Here is a 24,084-nt window from a genome sequence, read left to right on the forward strand (position 1 = left end):
CTCACCTGTAACAACAATAAAAATACATTATTACACAGTCATAAAACCGAAATGATACATCATTTTATGTTTGATTGACTAATTTGTTTTGTTTTTTTAACAATCTCAAGACACAATACGAAATATGAGGCAATTCAAAATAAATGTTGATACCTGTTTTGATAACTGTTTGAAAATCGAGAGAGCATGATGATTGTACACAAATTCTAAGAAAATTCGAAATGCAAAAGTAATTATGCTGTACAGCTTGTCAAAATTCGAAATTAATTCGAAAATTTATTTTAGATATATTTGACGAACTGTTCATTTATTACCTAGTTAAACAATTGAAATATTTACATATCTGAATTTACAAAAATTCCCAATTAAAATGAAAACGTTAAATGTACACAAATCCTTAGCATGTACGAATACGAATATTGATATAGAGAAAGCGTACTTAAGGTACGTCAAAATTGCTTGAACCTAAAACATTTTGAATATGTTTGAAAAACGAAAGCGCTTACAATACCCCAGTATTTTTGATAAAACGTCATGATTCCACTTTCAATTATTGCTACTGGAAATCCTCAGGAAGTTTTTTTTCTAAATATGAGTCGAGCTTATTTAACATTCTGTACACGTTGTCGTTACGAAGTACGCGGTTCACATATCCAATTGATATTTAATAGTTCCATAATGTGCAATTTACAATCTGGTTCTTATATATAAACAATATATGTAAATAATAAATACAAATCTTTATGTAAATGCAAATAAAATTAATTTAGCACAATTAGGGATAGGTATAAGGATAAATGAGACGGCCATAGGATCTTCCGCACCTCGACCTGAGAAGATCTTCTGTGCTCCTCTATTTTGTTTTTTAATAATTCACTGGCCAGTTTCAACCTCCGTGGTCTTGCTATTGGCTCCTAAGTGTAGAATCTTACTTCCGGGTTTTCTTCTCCTAGTTGCAACATAATCATATATAAACCTTTCAAAACAAAACTTCTGTTCCGCGGTCTCCTCTTCGTATTTATGCAGTATTTCTTCTGACTCCTATCCGGTCCATATGCCTTCTTAGGCGGGCATTGTCAGGAATCCAACCAGAATCCTCGTTCTGGTGCGGTCACCTTCCAGTAATTTTTTTGTAAGTCTTGCGGATGCGGGTATTGTTTTTCATGCCTGGGGTGTGGCTACATCAAGTTTTGCACTCATTAACCATCCATTTTTGGATACATCCTTTTTGAGGCCAAGTGCTAGGCTACAGAGAGAATTTATAATGCCTCCGTTTTTTGGCCAAAATGTACACTTTCTCATTTTCTCTATGTCCCGAATCTCTATGTACCCATGCCATGGTCAGATTATAGGTGTCACTGACTTCTGCCAGGGATTGCATTCCATATGCTTTTGGCGTTTACCATCATGAGGTTAAGGCTTTTAATCTTCCTGCAATACAGTCCAAGTTTTTTTATTTCGCTGGAGCAATTTTAAATTGTTATAATTTCAGACAACTATAGCCTAAGTTTATTTCAGTTTTCTGTACTTTTTCGAGAGTTTGTTCTGTGTCGTCCTCTCTGCCCTCCCTGTTTCCTTTTTGCAGATATCGGAATTGGCTGAGGACGTGTATTACCCACATGGGGCCATGTTTTTGTATTTTAATTCTTCCTAGGTTTAAATTATATAGGTTTGCACCAGCGAAACGGCCACCAATTGGGCTGAAAGGGTTCAGTAGAAGACCCGTTCTTTCGATAATTTGGCGTAAATTTTAAAAACTACCTCAATTTTAACCAAACAAATGGACACATAGCGGAGATCTTTTGTACAAGTATGGTTTTTCCTAAAAAAATGTTAGTAACCCCATTTATACGGCAATATATTCACAGTCAACCAACCACCACCCATTTTTAAAAAAAATTAATTTCTGTTCCTCTCACAGCGAAATGCCTTGCATTTCAATAATAAACCTCAGAAAGAATTTTGGTGTTGTTTTTATTTAATACCGATCAAATAAGTTGAATATTCCAAACTGCTAATTTGCAAATTTAATTTATCTAAGATGGGCTATTTATTATGGTTATTTAGTTATATATGGAATAGTTTTTTCCATTATTATGTGAAGTTATTGTTTATAGTTTTAATGAGACAAAACAATAGTGAGACTTTTTTTTAATATGAGAGGGTGATATCATTTTCGAGATTAATAACATAAAAAAAAATAAAGAGCGAACCAGGAAGAAACAAGAAGCAATCCTTTGAGGTACTATTCTCCTTTTTGAGAAAGAAACGGAATGCAAATCCTGGGATTCGCATCAGGTGGAAACATCCAAAAAAGTGTCTTATCTCGAAGAAAAACGTCCTGAGCGTCAAAGGACGTGAGGTGGCCAAGAAGCCGAAGAAGGACCCCCGAGCCTCGAAGAGCCTTAAAACCCAAGAAGGCGAGGTACAAACATAAAAGGATTCTCCGGGTTCCCTTGCCCCCACTCTTGCAATCTTCAAGACGGTACCTCAGTCTGCAGCGAGCCCCCGCCTCGAACCCAGCCGCTCCGCCAGCTCTCACGTCCATATGGTAAGTTTTTTTTCATTTACGATCGTAAATTTAGATTTTCTGGAAAATTCCCCACTGGGACAGTTTTGTCCGGTTTTCATAGCGGTGGCCGCCTTTTTACAAAACACTGAAAACTTGTGCAGATTTCGAGATTCAGACGATAACAAGACTCCCCATATGAAATTTCTTTTATCCCGCCAAAATGGTCCATATTGTGCAAAAACCCACAAAAACACTCCTCCCTTGTAAAACAAACTTAAATTACACTTTTTACAATGTTTGAAACACAATTTAAACATATTTCGCAATTTGAAAATCAGAAATTTAAACGACCCTATTGTGTGTTTCAACGTCAAAAACTTATATCCTCATCGAAAATTAAAAGGGATGGCGGCAGAGGGTGGTTTTAAGGGTGCTTTGTCAACAGGTGGTTCCGCGGCCCGCCCGGTTCCGTGAGGCCCTCCCGCTCGACACACATTCAAATCTCCAGTGCCGCTAGTGACAAACCCTCGTGCATATACAAAACTACAAATAGACATTAACTTAAACTAATTGTAAGAAGGAAAAAAAAATTAGACGCCATATTAAATTTGTCAAATCAATATTGAATGAGTGCGCAAATTTATAACGAGGCTACGCTTGGTTTTACTGTAATATAATAGCTTAATTAAGTAAAATAATAACACTAGAATTGTCATTTTAAACGCCAAGTACATTTACACTTCAATATTTACCTAGTCGTAACATTCTGTTCAAAAATACTTAAACATCTGACATCTCGCGAATCGGATAAACGAACCCTGTAATACATATCAAATGTGATGTTTTTAATTTGTGTTTATCGGTCTTAATTTTAATTTTTAGATTATTTGCATGCCAAAAAAAAAAGAAAAATCGTGAGATAATTTGGATATTTGTCAATGGTGTTAAACAGGTCCAACAAGACTGTCCCAGATGTGCTAATCCGAAATGTAGACTAAATCCACTTTTCTAAGACAAAAAATATTCTATAAGCCAATAATATATGTCCACGTATAAATGTGTGCTACAGTCAATATATACTTAATTACACACACCCAAACATACATTATGTATTTATGTACGGTTGTATTTAATCTTTTTAACACATTTTCATAGTAAGTAATGCACGAACAGGTTTAGTTTACTCTAACGACAATTTTAACTTTACGGTCTAACTACATAAGATATAGAATTAGGTGTTTTATTGAAAACAATTTCGTTAACAGAACTATTACACAAAAAATAGTAACGTTAATGTAATAACTTTTAATTATACAATACATACAGAAAAGCAAAGAGAAAGAGGAGAGTGAAAGAGGGGATGAGCGGAGGGAGGAGAGAGAGGGTGAGAGTGTGAGAGAGAGAAAGGTTTTGAGAGAGAGAGAGGTTGTGACAGAAAGAGAGAGAGAGAGAGAGAGAGAGAGACAGAGAGAGAGAGTGAGAGAGAAAGAGAGAGAATAGTTACATTTTACTTAACAACAATTACACACAACTATACGTAAAAGCAAATACGTAAAGATGACTGCCATTAAATCCGTAAAACCTAATAAACTAAAGTTATTACGTCCAAAACGTTGTCAGTGACCATGATGATCGGTAAAATGCACTCAAAGAAAAAGAAAAAAGGGGACACTCGTATTTTGTAATTTATTTCAAACTATACGAACGTATTTTTATTGTAACATTTATTAAATATAGTTATTTTAATGTAAAACAATAAAAAAATATTTACTTGTATTAGGTGTGAAAGAAAATTCACCAAACTCCAGAACATCATTTAGTAATCGAATAAATTGTTGTTCTATCACAAAATGATCTTAATATATATCATAACTAAATAATTTTCAGTAAAACTCACGAATTTCTGTTCTCATTTAAATTCCTTTACATTAAAATAATTGTGCTGTAATTAATGTAATGATAAAAGTACATATAAAGTTTGAAATAAACAACAGATACGAGACTCATTTTGTCTTCGGGTATACAATAAAACCTTTTATCACATACATATGCTCGGTACCTATATACTATACAAACCTAATTTATTGTTCATACATTTGTAGATTACTTGTAGATGCCGATGTATATACATTTTCTGATGCAAATTCAAGCACAGTGATTTTAATGTTTCGTAAGATATATATAAACTCATTAGAACATTGGTTAACATTTTGAAGAGATATATAAATTTAAAATTAATCCTATGTCGTAAGGAAAACAAAAAAATCGTTATTACAGCTATTTTACTTTATTATTGCAAATTATGTACAACGTACTGTTCTATACATATGAAGTATATAAACTAAACAATTTACGTTTAATGGTCATAATTGACCATATTAATGTATTTCAATTAAATATTCTTTTTTTGTAAGGCCTTGGTTGAGATGAAAAACCTGGTGGCACGTGGGGGATTCGAACCCACCATACCCAAAGGTTGTGGGTTAGAATCCCGCTCGTGAGACTAGCTTTTTCGTGTCGCCCAAGACCTTACATAGCATAATTAATTGTAACATGTAAATAAAATTTTTGAAGATAGCATCCGTCCATATATTAACGCTTATTAAAAGGGTTCAGGATTAGCGATAGCGTGTTAAAATTTACTCTTTAAACACTTATGATCACTATTTATTTTTATTTGTGTAAAAAATGTATCATTGTTTAATTCAGCATGTTTCTTTCTTTAATGGAATGAATGTTAATTAAAAACTGGTTTCAATTTTATCACGCCTCGCGAGCAATGGATTGTTCTTGATACATATCTGAAAGTTTCATTTCGCCTTTATTAATTTATTTACTTTTTTTAAAAACTTTGTATCATGTCAAGATCGGTGACTCGCCAGATATAATTAGGCAAATGGGGCGAAATAAGAGCAGTTTGATCTCTTCAGGTCCGCTCGTACTCGCTGTTTAGGATAATGAATCATCAAACCTGGATGGACTATTGAGTCAAAATAACCTAACCGATGACTTAACAAATATTAAAGTTGGTCGATTTTTAACTGTAGTTTTTAAAGTAAGATGATTTTTAATAACTGATTAGAAAATATGTTTAATATAAAACAATACAAATTTTAAATTATTGGGTTTGTCTATTTTAATTGTTTAGAAATAAGAATGTGCAGGGTATACATTTTGTTAAGTTCGTAAATTAGGCTCATACATACATACATATAAGACAACAAATGGAACAATCATAGAAAAAAAGCAGTCTAATAGTATCATTTAAAATAAAAATAAACATTTTGTGATATGTAGTTTAATTTTGAAAATAGGCTATCAATTTCTTACTGAATACAAGAAAAACATCATAATTACAACTTCGAAAAATTACTTATATCTCAACATATCAGGTACAAGGCATTAATCACAGAAAGAATAAAGTAACGTCATCATTTTATTTTACAAACACACAAATTAAGTACAATGAGAAAGCTTTTTTTCACAACTACGAAAAAATGGCATTTTCACATGTTGAAATTTAGAAAACAGGGGTATAATTTCATATTTGAAACGAGCGATACATCGAATTTGGATCGATACAACATTCGAAATATAATTTCAGACCGATTTGACAGCGGAAAACCTTAATAAACGAAATAACAAATTTTCCGACAGGGTGAATTGAAGCGGAGATGCTTCGTACTTTTGTCCCTATTTTTTGAAAAATTGTTTCTGAACTAGTGGAAGCCTATCAACTACGGGGGCCAGTGGGCGATTAATTACATTAATTGAACGCAATTAACTTTACAGTTTCAAATTGGTACGTATTAATCCTTTTGATTGATACAATTGAAAATGAAAATCGCCTTGTTGTAACTTGCATCCATAAATAACAAATTCCGTTTGACATAGTTATTAACGTTGAATTATTGTAAACGATTGAAGAAATTTGTTTCAAAACATCAATAATTTGATAGTTTTTGTTTTATTAAATCGCATTAACTGATGATTAGGCAAAACTAATGTGTTTTTTTAAGGTTGAAAATCATGGTTTGAAAGTCCAACTTTCAATGACTTCTTAAGCTTTTGAAATCAATTCATTGCGTGAAATTATGTTTGTTACTGTGTTCTATTATCATTTTCGTACGCTTTCCCATAATCGCGTGGCAAAACAACAAAATCCGCCGAAATTATGACAGCCGGTCAGCGTCAATTGAGAATTATGCTCGTCTCGTGGCCCGTATTGATTCCAAAACGTCGAAAACCGAAGAAATTTATGCGGAACGACTGGAAAAATAAAAAAAATAAAAAATAATGCAATATTTCCCGCTAGCCTACGGGTCGGTTTTACGATCGGGCAGCATAATTTTGGACATACGCACCACTATCGCACTTATCATGCGGGCAAGAACGGCCATGTTACTGGATACGAACGTAGGGATTATTTTACACACAATACTATTTATAGAAATGATATTTTACACGAAAAATCAATAAGAGTTTACAAGAAATAAGAAAAAGACGTTTCTCTTGAGAAGTGTATCGAATATTTAATATTTCTACGTCATACATAATCGTTTTATCTATCTGACTGTCAGTTTGAAAACTGAACATAGAACACAATGTAAACCACAAAACAAAATTGAAACATAAATTTAAAAAAAAATAAACTTTACACATTTGTATAATTTATAGTAACCATCATAGTAAAATACACAGTTCTGTCAACAAACCTTCAAAATTCAATTAAAATCAATTCAATATAAAAAGTGTTAATAAAGGAGATTGAATTTTAGGTTTTATTTTAAAAGTGGTCTTGATGAAATATCAGTTACGAAGTTTATATGATCACACTATAAATTTTAAGTATATTGGCGTTAACCATTCAACTATAAAATCTCAAAAAGCCTAAACTTAAACTTAATTATAACTTATTTACAATTACAAGTGTTATGTGTTCTGTACTAATTACGTATACATTTTGGTTGTTTTTTAAAGATAATAATTTATGGTTAAAAAGATATTATTTGAAATAGATCTTACGAGCATCTGCAGAACGCGCTCACAAGGAGCGGTCTGGTGAAATATATTTTTTGGCTGTGACTTGGATTCTTTGTTGATTCTGATATTTAAGTCTTCTACGCGTGATGACGAATTCAATTATTCGCATATTTACATTTACACATTCATCTAATTACAAAAAATAACCTAATCTCTGTCGGACTCCTAACCTATCATTCACGCTAATAAATACAAACATAGTAGAATCTAACAAACCATTTCACAGTCGTTTTGATATTACTCGGTGCCTCAGCCGGCAGACACACTAAACCCCTTCCTAACATTAAATAGCCTAACGCAATCCACAGGTTTGTGTGGTATTCGATATTCCGTCAGACTCGTCCACACACATTTGCATATACATATTCATGCATATATGTATATTATGTAATCACGAGGGGGGGTAATTACCGGGGCTTTGATATTACGCTAATACATTCCTTATTCCTACCATAGAGAACCTACTGCTTTGGTGAATCTGTGAATTAATTAAACACTAAAACAAAACAAAAAAAAAAATATTTTAGCTACTTAAAGTTGAATAAATTTTTGAAAGAAAGAAATGAATGTTTTCCCTGACGATATGAAAATAATCCTACCTATTTATTTTATTTTTCGTTATTCTTAGGGATAATGATTCTCATGGACCCATATTATTTTGGTACAACTATTTTCGCTGTTTGGTCAACCATGCCCCCCCGCAGAACCTCTCAATGTTCCGTTTATTTCATAATATTAAAACATAGGTAAATTGTGTTTTTATTGAAGTCATATTTGAGTTATAATTCTTTAGAAATAAAACATGGATGAGAACGCATTTAGTCTAAAATATCTTTGATATTCAGTTCTCGTTTTTCGGTTTTTTTTATTGGCCAGCGTCCCGGTAGAGAAGTTACAAAATCCGAATAAATTCCTTCCAAAAGAGGTTCGCGTGGTAGGTGAGGCCGAGTAAAATCGGGGTTTAAATATTTATAAATTTTGCCAATTTCTACTTTTGCGAAGGTCTTAAATCGAGAATGGAGTCGGTAGAGCGCATCGCTTTTCCACGGACGCTGTAAAAGAAAGTCGACAAAGCCGTCCATCGGTCTAATTTTATTCCTTTAATTGGCACAGTTTGTTACAAAAAATAAATAATAGAACCTCAGCTAATAATCAAAGACCAAGGTACAATATATTAGAAAATGGGGCGGATTTTCTCGAATCGGTTTCTTTTCGCACACACCCTTGCGATTATTTCTCTTCTGCCTCATCCACCCAGGGCGACAGTTTTTATACTCAGGATAAAAAAGCCGCCGCGAATTTATTTCCATAGCGGACTGGTTTTCAATCAACATAACGCATTTTTCGCTTGACCAAACCGGACGTCGGCCCCGTCTCGGTGGACATTGTGGACATATTCACTTTGCCTTTTACAAGCCCGTTCTACATTCCGCCCTTTAGCGTTCTACATTCTAATGCCTTCTCGGAAAAATTGAGGCCTAGGAATATAAAATTCTACCTAGTGAGACTGTGGGATAAACGGAGAGACGTTGGTTGGGGATGTTGTCATTTTTTCCTTACTGAGCAATATGGGGAAAAGACGAATAAATAAGATAAAAAGTAAATAATGGAAAAAATTTATGTAACAGTTAATTAGGCATAGCCCAAACCAAATTGATGAATCTTATAACTTTTGTGTGGTATTTAGTGACCGTTAATCGATAATTATTCAGAAATCGTGAGATGCGGTTTGGTGTGATGTAGGTTTCAGAAAAACATTTTCTTTATCGTGCCAACGTTTCGATCTTTATTGAGATCACCTTCAGGACTCAAAGTGTTTATCTTCTGTATAATTGTGCCATTCATGCGTGTTTTTTTAGAGTGCCCTCAACTTAACACGACACGCAAGAATGGCACAACTTTCAGAAAAAACATTTTCTTTATCGTGCCAACGTTTCGATCTTTATTAAGATCATCTTCAGTGCTCAAAGTGTTTTGTCTTCCGTCTTGAGACTGCCATTGAGACTGCCCTCAACTCAACACGACACGCAAGAATGACACAATTATACAGAAAACAAACACTTTGAGCCCTGAAGATGATCTCAATAAAGATCGAAACGTTGGCACGATAAACAAAATGTTTTTCTGAAACCTACATCACACCAAACCGCATCTCACGATTTCTGAATACTTATAATTTTAATTTCAAAAATTCGTATATTATAAAAAATCGATTGATTCTTCTTTTTTCTTTTATTAATTTGATACTCTGGATTCAATATAAACCATCTCTTTAATTATTTCTTTTATAAGAAAAAACCCAGATAAATGACTCTTTGATAAAAAGGAATAAATCAGAAAGATATCGTATTAGCGAACAAGCGAAAATTAGCGTATCCAACATTCAAGATATGTACATTACACACAATATTTCTTGTAGTTGACTGAGATAAAGATAAATAATACAAAAACAAAACCCGTTATATTAACTTATACGAATGAACGGTGAAGTTAAAAACAAAATTTTAGACCAACCATTTTCTCATAAAAACTCAGTAAACTAGCTTAAATTGTCATAAAATACGTTTTAATATCGTAACATTTTATTACTAATTCAATAAATGTCGTTAAACAATTTTATGAATGCTAAGCACACAGAAGAACACCAAAATAGCTGTAAATTTTGAGTCTTGAGAAAAATTAGACCTGGGTTCAAATCCAGGCGTTGCTATTCTAGTTTTCTTTGTAATCGGAAAGTATAAATACTGTAGTGAAATTCGATAAAATTTCGCGATATGCAACGAGGTTTTTACGTTGAAACCTATCTGTAAGTCAGTAATTACTTTTTAATACCGCATGAAACTATAAAGTAGAAAAGAGTGTCCTTTTTCATAAGTTTGCACAGAAAATGCTACTTTTTACGAATTATTTTGTGTGGATTTGTTGGTCATTGTAGTTGAGAACATAAATGTGCCTTGTGAGCCTGCAGTTAATTTCACGATGTATCATCATTTAAGTTTACTAAGGAATAATTAAAAAGTAATGAAAATTTGAACGACCTAAAAAAAGGTTTTTAGCTTATAGAATTTTGTTTTAGGAATTACCAAGGAACCAGAGGGAAAATTTAGTTCGGAACATAAATGTTCGCTTGGTGTCTGCGGTTAATTTCACAATGTACCAGCTTTTAATTAAAAGATTAATTAAAACGCAATGAAAATTAAAAAGATGTGTGAAACCTAAAAAAATTTTTAGTTTGTAGAATTATTTTTTAGGAGTTATTCGAAACGGGGGAAAATTCAGCTCGGCTACTGGACAATGTAAGACTATTCAGCCAATTATTTCCCCCTTATTATCCGCATTTTTGTTGATGACGAGAACCATCAGGGCCCAATTACAAGCGCGGTAGACGACATATCGCGACAATTAATTTCTTTTTCATTTCGACTGATTTTTTTTTCTGTTCCAGGAGGCTTGTTCGGATGGCACGAGCTGATGTCGGAATCCCCGGCAGGCCGCCTTTCATGAGGATGACATTCCAGGTAATTCTTTCGCATAGCGCTTCACTAGGGCAGATGTAATTATTGAAATGAATAGTTCACATCGTTAACACAAAACGACACGGGACGTGGAAAGGCGGCCTCTGACAGTAAAATTATACCGTCCCGGTGGAAACCGGTGTCGGCAAGCCCACCTAAAGGGAATGACTTATTCAAATGGCGACTTTTAAAATTTATTCGCCCTTCTTTCGTAAACAGAACGCTCCTCTCGGATGCCAAGGGAAGAAAATTGACTGACTTCTTCTCATAACTTGAATTCACAGCCGAGAGATCTTTAAAGATCAAGCTATTTCTGCAATCGGCGAAATACGCCATCATGGCCGAGTTGCATCTTAAAAATAAAGTTGGTGGAATTGTTGGTTTGCTAGTCACATTTTGAACCGATCACTTAACTGGGTACGTATACTCTCAGGAGTTGACGTTTTACTCACACAGTATTTTCATGTAGTACTCGTTATGAGTGAAACGTAATCCAGCGAGAATAGACGGACCCAGCATAATTATAACTTATAAGTTTCAATCAGATAATCTTAAAACTTACTGTATTTAATCAGACAAATATAAGAAAATACTGTGCAATAATAAAACAAAAAAATTTATTGTTTCAGTCGCATCACCTTTCCAAGTCTCAATGTTTGAAAAAAAAGTTAATTCTTGAATTGGGTTTTTAAATCATGTTAAAAACCAAAGATCAACTGGAATACTTTTAAAATCAATTTGACGCCGGGTGAACATGGGCAGGCGGTATTACGACATGTAAAGTGGGAGGAATTATCTTTAAAAAAAGGAAAGTTGAAACCAACAGACAACTAAGACGTTTCTCGTGTGCCATTGAGAAATCTAGATAAATCAAATTGTTATATTCACAACGTGGCTGAGATGTTTCTCGGTAGGGCTTTTGAGTGACGGCTGATCTACGCAGTTTTACTCCAAGGTTAGCAAATGGATCCTCCCATGACGGTGGTTATCGCAGCTTTGTCTTATTTGCCGGTTTTAAAGATTTTCGCTACTGGAAGATGAGAAATATGTCATTTGGCGACCTTATCAATTTTCGATACGTGATAAAATTAAACTTCTTGACTAATACTGGAAGGCTGTGGCCTGAGAGGACAAAGGCGGGAAATGCTCAAAATATGATTCAGATATTTCGTAGAACGAGATACAGCACGACCAATATCAACATCATCATCAAAAAGGAAATTGATTTATTATTTTTTTCCTTTTATAAAAAAAACTTATTATTCCAGCTAATTGATAACTTAAATTAAAAATTAAACTAAAAGTTTCAGATGTCGAATAGTTTTCCGTTGACTTGACGAATGCTGCTTCGGCGAAACTGATCATAATTCACAGCAAATACGTTTTGTATCTTACTAAGCACGTGGGCGACACGTCACTCGGGCCCCAAAGATAAACAACGGCGGATGTCTGGTCTCTAACAAACCTAGTTTACATATCGTCCAGCACTTGGCTTTACTGCCAGGCGTAGTTTCCTCTCCCGTCAATCCGGGTCCATTCTTCTACGTCCGGGTCGGAGCATCCGAGTTAATCGTTTCCCGTGCTCATAAATGCAAACCGGCGATGTCCCACCCTCATTTTTTCGGCCGGAGGTGCTAAGGGTTAATTTGTCAACGTCGACTGGTTAATTGTCTCTAGGCGAGGCTTCAGTCCGAAAGAGAATAGTGTGTAGTGGTTGTTAAAAGGATTCGATCTTAAATTAACAAATCGTAATCACTCGAAAGCCTAGCATGTCAAGGCAAGAAAAGTCTCATATCAAATATGTACGATATGTATGTACACATTTTTTATTACGAAATAATTAATGGCCTAAAAGTTTTTCACTCTTTGACCGATGGACTTATGTACATCCGATTTGTACCTGAGGGGGTGACGTGTAGACTTGTATAAAAGCATACAAGCATCTGCAGGGGAATCGGAGGCTGCAACAGTTCAGGTAATGATACGGTGCTCATCACTGTAAGGTACCAGTCCCGGGTTCGAAAGCAACGCTGCATTCGAGCCCGGCATACCTACAAATTTGCTTTTTTCAAAAACACCGACACCCCGATGGGTATATGACCTCTGCTGTTGCGAACCACCGTAAAAAAATCAATAAATAAAGTTATCTGCTATGATTCAAACTTGACATGGCGGCTTACGATTAGTACTTGAAAGTTACTAAGTCCCTATTAATACACATCTACTTAAATATGAGGGATATCCACGATTTGCCCTAGATATTAACGCTCGTTAAGACGATTGAAAATGGTCGGTAAGATGCTTTGAACTGCCCTATTCTTATTTCGATGTCAACACGTTAGTTCCCCACTGTGGTGCCACACGTGGCTATTAGTAAAACACCAACTGTTGTTGAACGTACAAAAGTTCTTGAAGATTTGTTATCGGTAAAGTTTATGTTTCCAGTTGTGAAGGAAAGCATTTTTTCAAAATGCCAAAAGTCAATCGAAAGATGAGATTACTTCTTTGATTCGAAATGTAAAATTCAAAATAGAAATAGACCAATCAAATCACATAAATCGCTACCCTACTTAAGAGAAGGACCTCAGAATAACTTGTTCATGAATTCATTAATGAACATTCTTACTGCATAGGATAGATGGATGGAATTATCATTATTATTATTGGTTGATGAAGATCCCCAGGCTTCGACTATGAATGAGGGCATGAGAATAGGTCTAAAATTAACTAAAAAAAGGATGTTAATCACCCTGGCCACATACGTTCGACTTCTAGCACCTTCCAACAACGCTATGATTCTAGCCGAATCTGTATCACTTAAAACCATCACTCAAATAAATGTTAAACTTAAAAATGGTACAACTTAAAACAATCAAACCACTGGAATGTTAGAACGGAGCTTTACAGAAAAACCAACGCAGAAGAGATTGACTGTTCGAAGGTGTAAACAAAAGTGAGAGATTTTACCTGTGTTTTATTTACCTGTAATCCTTCAAGGGGGACCAAATATTGTTGTAAGATTAACGATCATTGTCTAAGTCAAATATTAATAAAATATTAAGGGTAGCTCTCTTAGTGTAGTTTAAATCGCGTTTTGACGTCATAAAACCACAGAAAAATACTGGGAAATGAGGTTTTGGTGAAAATTGCATTTCCTTTTCCTGAAGTTAGGACGACTGGTTAAACAGGAAAGTTGAACGAACTTCAGTCATAAACATAGGGGATTTTATCGAGTAAATTGCTCGTTGAAAAGCTTTTCTTTGGAAAAAAAAATCTATTATTTAACGAACGGCCAACCACCGTGGAATACGATGGTCTGTTTTCCCAAATGAGTGGGCTTTTCGTGTGGGCATACTTGATTTAAAATTGTTATTCATTCCCTATCAACGTTTAGCTTTTCCAAGGTTAATCATCCACAAGACAAAAACAAATTTAAATTGTTTTCCTTTCTAAAAAAAATATAAATAGTTTTTATAAGGTAAAATCTATTTGTTTCAGGGAGCAGTGGTGGAAGCGTAATTTTATGTTGAAGCCTTGGCTGAAATGGGAGTCGGCGTGGAGAGATTCGAGCATCTTTTCCCAAGTGAGTCGTTGTATTAAGAAAAAAAATTTTCACCTTTTCAAACTAGGCCAGGCAAAGGCTCCTTGCCGTGCTTTACAGACATGCGGTTAATTATAGCGTTTTAACCAAAGGGGGTTTTACAACATACACCCAGACACACACGAGGCTTTAATTATCGCGGACAATACCTGTTTGCTTTGTCTCGCATAATGGATTACTGTTAGAAAAGGAGAGCTTTTACTATAGCTGTGCATTAATCAGACATCCTATTATAAGAAGAGGCCAACTATTCGGCCGGTCGTGTGTGGTTTCGAATAGGTACGCCGACTTTCATTTTGTTTGGCAACTCAAAAAGCGGGAGAGAGTCTTAGAACCTAAAATTTATTAGTCTTTTTGTTTTTATTAATAATTAGTATTCAGAGTAGCTTGGGTTAAAAGCGCGTCGCAAGCTAACAGCTTAATGACGCATCTTTTCGCCCTCTCAACGCTATCTATTATTCGATTGCCCGACCTTGAAAAAGTCACGAAATGATCAATGATCGTTAATAAATATATCAGAAGGCTTATCTAGAAAGAAATTAGTATTGTTCTTATACGAATGTAGGATGACAAAGCACCATCAAACCGAGATCTTTATTAGAAACAACGCACGGTATAAAATTACAATCCTGCAACTTGCTACTTTACAATCGGTACAGATTTGATATTCAGACTGTATAACGTTTCCTAGAGGTTTGATCGTTCTCCAGTACACAGATAGCACAAATCATGTACAAAAATACAGACTATTCCCTTACTATATCTGTTGGATAGATTATTTGGACAATTTAAAAGGGCATAACAAAAAAATCATATTCCAAACCCCCAAATCGCGCTAACAGCAAAAATAAAAATAAAGTAGAACATCGAACCCAAAGAAAACCGTTTAACTCAATTTAAAAATTAAATATGGATATTGTATAATTTCACTCACTTAAACTTAAAAATAAATCGTACACGTTTTGTCAAACTTTTCGGCTTAATATAAAGATTAATTTAAAAAAGTGAGAGAAAGAGAGTGTGTGAGAGAGAGGATGAGAGAGAGAGAGAGAGAGAGAGAGAGAGAGCGAAAGAGTAAGAGAGCGAGTGAGGAGAGAGAGAGAGAGAGAGAGAGAGAGAGCGAAAGAGTAAGAGAGCGAGTGAGGGGGAGAGGGTGAGAGAGAGGGGGAGATAGATAGAGAGAGAGAGAAGGAGAGAGAGAGAGAGAGAGAGAGAGAGGTAGAGGGAGGGTGAAGGAGAGAGATAGTGGGAGGGAGGGAGGGAGGGAGAGAGAGAGAGAAGGAGGGAGGGAGAGAGGGAGGGAGAAGGAGGGAGAGAGAGAGGGAGGTAGAGGGAGGGTGAAGGAGAGAGAGATAGAGGGAGGGTGAGAGGGGGGAGATAGAGGGATGGTGTGAGAGAAGGAGAGGGAGAGAGAGAGTGAGAGAGAGGGTGGGAGGGAAAGAAATAGAGACGAAACGAACTGAAAAAAACAAGGGACTAACCATGGTGACATGGTCAAATTTTGCCATGTCATTATTACCTTTATTAATTTCGAATGAATTCTGTTCTTTAAAAAACCCCAATTGTCGAAATCAAAATATATTTTATTAACGTTTAAAGGCCTTGATAAGATCACATACATACTTATATTTTAGATCATATACATACTTATATTTTGCAATTTTTGTAATGTCATCGGGGCGTAATTAATTAAAAACAAATCAGTAATTAAAGCCATGCAGGAACAGCCATTCGTCTTGGCTCGTGCTTCATTAACGAAATATTCGTTATTAAATTTCAAGTGAAAGTATGATAGAAATCAAACGAGACTAGGCGGACCTTCGACGATCGGATTGAGTTCAAACGTTCAATCAGTGAAAAATGAAAACTCAACTATTAAAATTTGCAATTTGACAACTAATAACTGTGCCGACCTACTTGTGCCTATTAAATAACTAAAAGGGGGGGGGGCTAAAATCCCAAGGCAATGCTCGGAATCGAACTTAGGACCTCATCAATAATTACCGTCTGGAGTAGTCCTAACCCCTCAATCATACTTTAATGCCTAAAAATGTATAAAAAGTTTTTTTTTTTAATTCGTGTTAATGTTTTTATTTTTTGGATTTTAGTTTTTTGGATTTTGAGTTATTAGCTCGACTTGAAAATTAAATGTCCACAAAATGTTATTATTATTATTATTATTATATATATTGTATACAGAATAATGTATCACAGATAAATATATAAGATTCAATCCATTGGTTTTTGCCATTTATTTTATATTCAATAGGGGAGACGGACAAAGTGTTGCGGGATAGTATTTACACGGTTTGAGGGGGTGGAAGGGGTAACCTAAAAGGGACATTTTCTCAGTAACTAACTGAACCATTTTTTATGAAATTTGGTACACATGTTTCTCTTATGATTAAACTCAAGTTTACCGTGAACTTTTTTGAAACTTTATGCCTAAACAAAATGTATGGCACAACACATTTTTTTTATATTTAAGAATTTATTTCTCCAAATGTAATTTTTATTTGCCGAAAACCTCTCATAGAAGTGTTTAAAGACTTTTATGTTGCCGCATAAAAAATTTGAAACGCACATCTGTACGGGTTGGAAGATTTTGTCCCTTATCAATAAACCTTACTTTTCAGGGCGGCTGTTTTTCTGGTGGAGTTCCCAAAAAGTGACGTTTTATCGTTATTTCGCATTTCCTATCGATTCTACTTCGTTGAACCTTTCGGAAAAACAACGCTACCTAGCTGTGAATCCGTTTGCTTTGTTTTGGATCCATTCTTGGCAATTTTCCCCAATTTGGTATTGTGAAAATACGCCAAGGAGGTTATAAGAAATGGCGCTCGCTCCTGGAATGGAAATTCTTAATTCGGAAATTTTTTGAACTAAGTTCTAGTGATCCAATTTTAAAAATTCTTGAACCCCATTATCCAGGGAAAGTAATACTTTTTTAAGCCAATGAAAATTTCGTTAAATTGACCCGCAACATTTGGTCACGGTCCCCTTAACTTTAATTACTAAATGGACTAATTCCTCCCTAGATCCTTTTAACGGTCGTTCCTTTTGAAATACCCTTCATCTATATTGTAAACCGTGTATAATAAAACAAAATAACTAAAAATTATGATTTTAAACAATGTAATAGATTTCGCATAATAGGGATTTGACAATCTGACTGCGTCGATTTAAACATCAATGATTTTCGTACTTTATATAAACGGGCCCGAGATATTGTAAAAAAATTAGAAACAAGAAAAACATACAAGAAAAGAGTTACGCAAGTCCTTCGTGTAACAAGTGTACAGTTATACCGGGTCCAGTTCATTTGGTATTCACTGAAAACTGAGCGGATTACGAGGACGGACGAGGGGGAGCGGACCCAATCCGATGACATGCAACCCAAAAGCCATACCCGTTCACGAATAATTCGTAATATAAACACCGTCGAGCTAGCCCGAAGCCACATCGCGGCTTTGTCACGATCGAAAACAAAACCAGTTATATCTGTATGTATATCTTACGGCAAACCTAAGGTACTGATGTTTCATAAGACGACTAATTTCTCTACAAACCTACTTATGTTTGTTAATTAATTAACGCGTTAGGCGATTTTTCAAATAAAACAATTCAAAATCAAAAGTTGAGGAATATAACAATTGTTGGTGTAGGGCCAAACCAACATATGAAAACAAAGCACCGTTGAAATGTTCTTCGAAGCATTCAGTTTAATTATATACTTTAAGATCGTTTATGTCAATTAGTAAATCAGTTCGGTTAAAGCATGGACTTGCTAAATCAAACCCGCTCGGACTTGCTTGACATGTATTATTCGCATTGAGTTCGATCTACATTTAGTGGGACATATTTAAATTCTAATCACTTTTTTTTTCTTGCGTCACTTTTGGCTCAACGTAATCGAACATTTTTGGTCGATTTTTTTTTAATCCAAACTGGTATTAATTTGTTTACAAAGAGTTTTAATAAAATGAGGTCAGTCATTTATCTTTATCATATTAATATCGAAATATAAAATTTTACAAAGCTTAAATTTATATTGTATATTTTAAAAAACTGCAGCACAAAGACCTAATTGTATTCGTTCAATAATGCCCCAAAATATGTGTTCTTAAATAACATTACTGATTAATTCAATTAATTAAGGTTTTAAGTTGAGATAAAAAAGTCAGTGTCACGAGCGGGATTCGAACCCAGGACGTTCGGCTTGATACGCCGCTACTCTACCACAATAGCTCAAGTGGTAGAGTAGCGGCGTATCAAGCCGAAGGTCGTGGGTTCGAATCCCGCTCGTCACACTGACTTTTTTATCTTAAGTTAAACCTTAATTAATTGAATGAAATTAATTGGTGGACCACAAAAATTAGTGAATTTACTGATTAATAATAAATTAATTCACCTCCCTTTATAATTGCATTTCGCCAGGACAATATTTCATTGTTTATTCTTGGTCCATTTAATTATTATTCAATTTTGAACTCCTATTCATTAATTTTAATGTTTATTGGTTAATTAACGCTTTGAATTAACGGCTCCTTAAATCATAAGCCGGTCGGGCTTCCAGGGACGTAACAAAACGCCCATCGGATCGATGAATGGCATCTGGTCGCACCCTGTACATAAGCTTCCCTTATCTCCGAATCTGGTTTTAACTGAATAAAATGTTTTACGAGTAGAACAGGTCCAGATGTCGACCTTATCTATCCGAAAGTATTCAGCCGTTTCCTAAACAGTTCCCGAAACAAAACGTAATCTGACCTCTTTAATCTGTCTTATTAAAATGTTCCAAAAACATATCGGCGGTTTAAGACCGGGGCATTTTTTGAGCAAGAGATACAAAAAGACAAAGAAAAGGAGAACGTCAAATAAATGTTATCGTAAAGAATCTGGCCCACCGGGAGCTTCGTACGTCGAATCATTCCATGAACGATTACCTCGCCACATTCAAACATTGAAACAGTCTTTCAAAAACTAAGAAAAACAAAGAAGATTGTAATTGTAAATTGTAAGAAAACTACAATAATGAAATCCAAGCACAAACTATTTTTAAGTCAAGTTAAGATACACTGAAAATACTAATCACTTTTCCACTCAAGCAGTCTGCATTTTTCCTAGCAATCTGCATTTTTTCTTACAACTTATTAATTTCCAATTCATAATAATCAGTAAATAAGATTTGGATCATAAGTTTCAGACCGACATAAAACATAACAGTTCCGTAATAATTTAAATCTCGAGGTTTTTGAGATTGATTGAATAATCGGAGAAGAGAATTAAACGAAAATGGATAATTAAGCTGTCGAACGATTGACAGAATAATTGGTATCTTTCATTCAGATCAAAGCCTTTTTTCTAATGGATTATTTTATAAACTTTTTTTTATTACTTTACATTTTTATAACGAGATATAATATATACCAATTTTATCGATCAATCCTGATTTCCAAGCAGCTTTTTAGTTCTTGTATATTTCAAAATTCAATATTTTTCCTATATTTTAACCATACATTTGATTTTCAAGTTTAGTTGGCTGATTAATTGATCAAAAATACGAGTAAAACAAGGTCAAAATATTGCAAACGCTAAAATATATCAAAAATAGCTGACAGAACAAAATTAGTTTTAAACGAAATTAAAATTTAGGCGGTTATTCTCAATTAAAAAAAAAAAAAAGGATGTGCAAATGAAAATGGTAAAGCTTTACCAAAATAAAAATATTTCTGCAATATTCCAGAAAATAAGAAAGCAGCCGGCTAATTTCATAACTAGTGTATCAAACGCTAAAATTCTGCAAAAACAATTTAGAAATTTCTTTGCAGTTCTGTTTTGTATGGGCTAAGTTCTTTGAAATAAAATTATAAAAGATTTGTCGTGTAATGATAATGTTAGAATCATTTTTGGTAGCTGTTTTGCTAATTCGACGTTGTTTGGCTAAAGTAAATTTGATCCTGAATCCTGCAATGTGGTCAATAAGTCAATAAATTTCAATTCATTGCATGCAACGGTACATGATTGTACAGAGAACCAGCTGGGATCGCGAATTCAGAAGCGCTGCCCGTTTATAACCGGGGATGGTAGAGTACGTTCAACAACCCGGGCTGGAATCGCGGTGGAGGAGTGAGAGAGCCTAGGAGGAAGAAGGAGAAAGAACCGAGACGAGAGAGAAGGAAAGAGCGTATGGCCTACTAAAGAGGGCGGTCGCCATCTGTGCAATTCGAACCAATTTTTGAGGGTTCCAGGACGATGGTGGACGCCGTGTCCGGTGACCCCCGTTCCAGGAAGGGGCGAACGGAACCCCCGGAAGGAGTCCTGCCACCCCCGGCGGAACGGCCACCCCTACACCCCCGCAGAATTCCCACAGGTGCACCACACTTCACCAATGACATCAACACATTCCTCTAGGCCCCCCTCCCCGCCGATACCACACCACAATTGATTTGATTTCTCTTTGGCAACTTTCTCATCCCGCCCCTTTCATCCCGGCTTAACTGAAACAAAAATTAAATTATAAAACTGTACGACGTTGCACTGCTGGAGAACAAACATACTCTAAATTCGCCTAACAAATTACTTTTATCTTATGGAATGATCAGTGACGATCTTTCGATGATGACCTAACCAAAAAAAAATAACCCTGGTCCGCCTAATCTTGCCGGTTTACTCATTTCGGAAAACTTATCCGATTAACATCAATGAAATACATTTTAATTATGTAAGGTTTAATGATTTGCCTACTAAACAAAAATGTCTTAAAATGCAAAGCGTCATACCCAATCTATTAAGTTTTATTGACAAGGAACAGTGTGAAATAAAAAATATGGTCAATGAGGTCTTCCTATTCGTCGCATCCTACGTCATCCCACAGTATTTGTGATAATTCTACCGATTCGTCAATACGATGTCTGACGCAGTCATGCTAATAAGGTTTCCATAAGGCACATCAAAGTTCCGTTTCATTTACAAAAAAATATTTACGCTATGAGTTTTCAGAAAAGACCGCGGTAGAAAAATCGCGGTATAAGTATTCACGGAGACTCCCCACTGGCAGGTAGTAGGAGGAAGGAACACCTTGCATCTAAATCAGTTTAAAGGGCATTGAGACATCCGACGCAACCTTCAAATTATTCTGTGCATCATAAATTCATCTCTTGATTGGTAAATTAATATGATGGGACTCGGTTGATAAAAGGCGACTGAACGAATTCAAAGCCGTTCTGAGATGGATCACCTTAGAGATTTTTCTTGACGGGAGGCGTTGTTTTTACGGTCGACTTGAAATGCACTCTGACCCTCTGTAATATTTGAATATGCAATGGCAAGGGCAAAAAGTTGCTGATGAATAATCAACTTGTTCATGTTTTCTTCTAGTCGATCGATAACACATAAATCAGACGAGGTTGAAATTTGAAACGATCCCCTAGGCCCCAAAACGCTCAATAACGTTAACTTTGAAATCCCAAAAGCATTATGTTATTTGTGTCCGCCGAGCATTGTTTTTACCGCATCAATTATATCTACATTTTATATACTACATGACTCCTTAAATTTTCGGTTTATTTTCAGAGCAAAAGTTTTCACTGAACTTGAAATCATGAGCTGAAAAATCGTTCTGAAAATCATGGCGAAACTAAATAAAATATGTTTGTTAATTAGTGACCGTTAGTCGATAATTATTCAGAAATCNTATTTTTTTAATATAATATAATTTTTAGTTAATAAATAGCAAACGGACAGTGATCATCAAATTATGTTTTATGTGGTTTTTTTGTATGCAGCATACGAAAAACCACATAAAACATAATTTAATGAGCCCTGTCCGTTTCCTATTTATTAACTAAAAAATTATATTAGAAATAGTAACTACAATATCAATTCTAAACATAAATATCAGAACAGTACTCATTAAATTATGCAGTTTTGAAGAAAAGCTTATTCTGGAGTGGTAGTTGCTTCGAAATATTTAAAATTTATTATACGACTACTACCTAGTTCTTAACAAAAAGCAACCTACAAAATGTTCTAAACTGTTCATATATTGCAAAATTCAATACAATTCGCATATAACACACAATTAATATTACAAGCCCTGAAATAATACACTGAGACAAAAAAAAAAAAACCACCCTTCATATTTTTAATTATCTCTTGGACAATCTTCCATCGATTATTTTATAACATTATTTGACCCGTGTTAAAGGATTAGAGGTAAATAAAGCATAGGTAAAGTCTCCCACTTGTGTTTACAATTAAATTTTTTAAATAAATCCTACTGTGGTTTGATTTCTTTAAGTTAAACCATTTTTAAGTTTCACATTTGTTTGAGTGATGGTTTTAAGTGTACAGATTCCGCTCGAATCATAGCATTATCGGATTTAAGCGTAGGGTGATTAACATTCCCAGAACAACTGTCCGAAGGTTCCATCGCTACCAAGACACTGGAGGTTACTCGAGAAGAGCATGGATCAGGTCCCCCATCGAGTCACATCTCAGAGAGATGATCGGTTTATTCTTTCGAATCTACTCCGTAATCGACATTCTACCGCTGTTGAAATCAAGCCACGTCTTCAACAAGTTAGAAACGTTAATGGAAGTTTACGCACTGTAAGACGAAGTCTTTCAAAGGATGGATCGCGTGCGAAGGTCCAAACTTCCGACAAGTCACAGAACAGCTAGGTTAATTTTCGCAAGAAATCAAGAAGTTGTTCCTTATATGCTACTAATTCGCGACAGTTTTGTTTTTATGCACAACAATGTAAGGTCCCACAGATAGGATCGTTGGTGACTACTTGGAACGGGCTTCAATTCAACTTTGGAACGAGTTGTCAACGAAAGCAAAAATCGTCCAGTGATGCCAGAGAATTTGCAGGAATTAAGAATAGTGCTGTTGGAAGAGTATGAAAATATTCAACAGCATTACATTCCAAACCTTATAAAATCGATGCCACGTCAAATCTGTGAACAACGCATCACGAAGAAATACTCCGCACTGAAGTGAATATTTTCTTCATTGTATCCGTAGCAACATTTTAGTAACATTGTTTTACTCAATATCAGTTTAATTTCTTTATTTAACTATATCACATTTTTCTTTAAAAAAATATCCAGTAAACAACAAAAAATAAAAATGATAACGATTGCAAGGATTTACTTAAAAAAACTGTAATACAAACGTTGTATTACACAAAATTATTAACAAATTAAACGTCTGATTTGTTTTCATATTCCTACAAAATAAATAATTAATGCGACAGACAGGTGATTTTTTTTTTTAGGATAAATTATTGTGCTTAGGCTTTATTAGGGGCACTCTCAACACGACGCGCAAGAATGGCACAATTACTCAGAAAACAAACACTGAGCCCTGAAGATGATCTCAATAAAGATCGAAACGTTGGCACGAT

General features: G+C 34.9%; 1 long non-coding RNA gene across 1 annotated transcript in view; it reads left to right on the forward strand.

The window, feature by feature from the left end:
* Positions 1-2,448: 2,448 nt before the first annotated feature.
* The window catches only part of LOC106673229, a 40,484-nt gene continuing 18,848 nt past the window's right edge, over positions 2,449-24,084 (forward strand). The window contains exons 1-3 of the long non-coding RNA XR_001341380.2: positions 2,449-2,551; positions 11,001-11,073; positions 14,569-14,653. This is a non-coding gene — a long non-coding RNA (uncharacterized LOC106673229). The remainder of the gene's footprint in view (positions 2,552-11,000; positions 11,074-14,568; positions 14,654-24,084) is intronic.

The sequence above is a fragment of the Cimex lectularius genome, unplaced genomic scaffold (genome assembly GCF_000648675.2).
Source record: "Cimex lectularius strain Harlan isolate CLEC.00 unplaced genomic scaffold, Clec_2.1 scaffold382, whole genome shotgun sequence".
NCBI lineage: Eukaryota > Metazoa > Arthropoda > Insecta > Hemiptera > Cimicidae > Cimex > Cimex lectularius.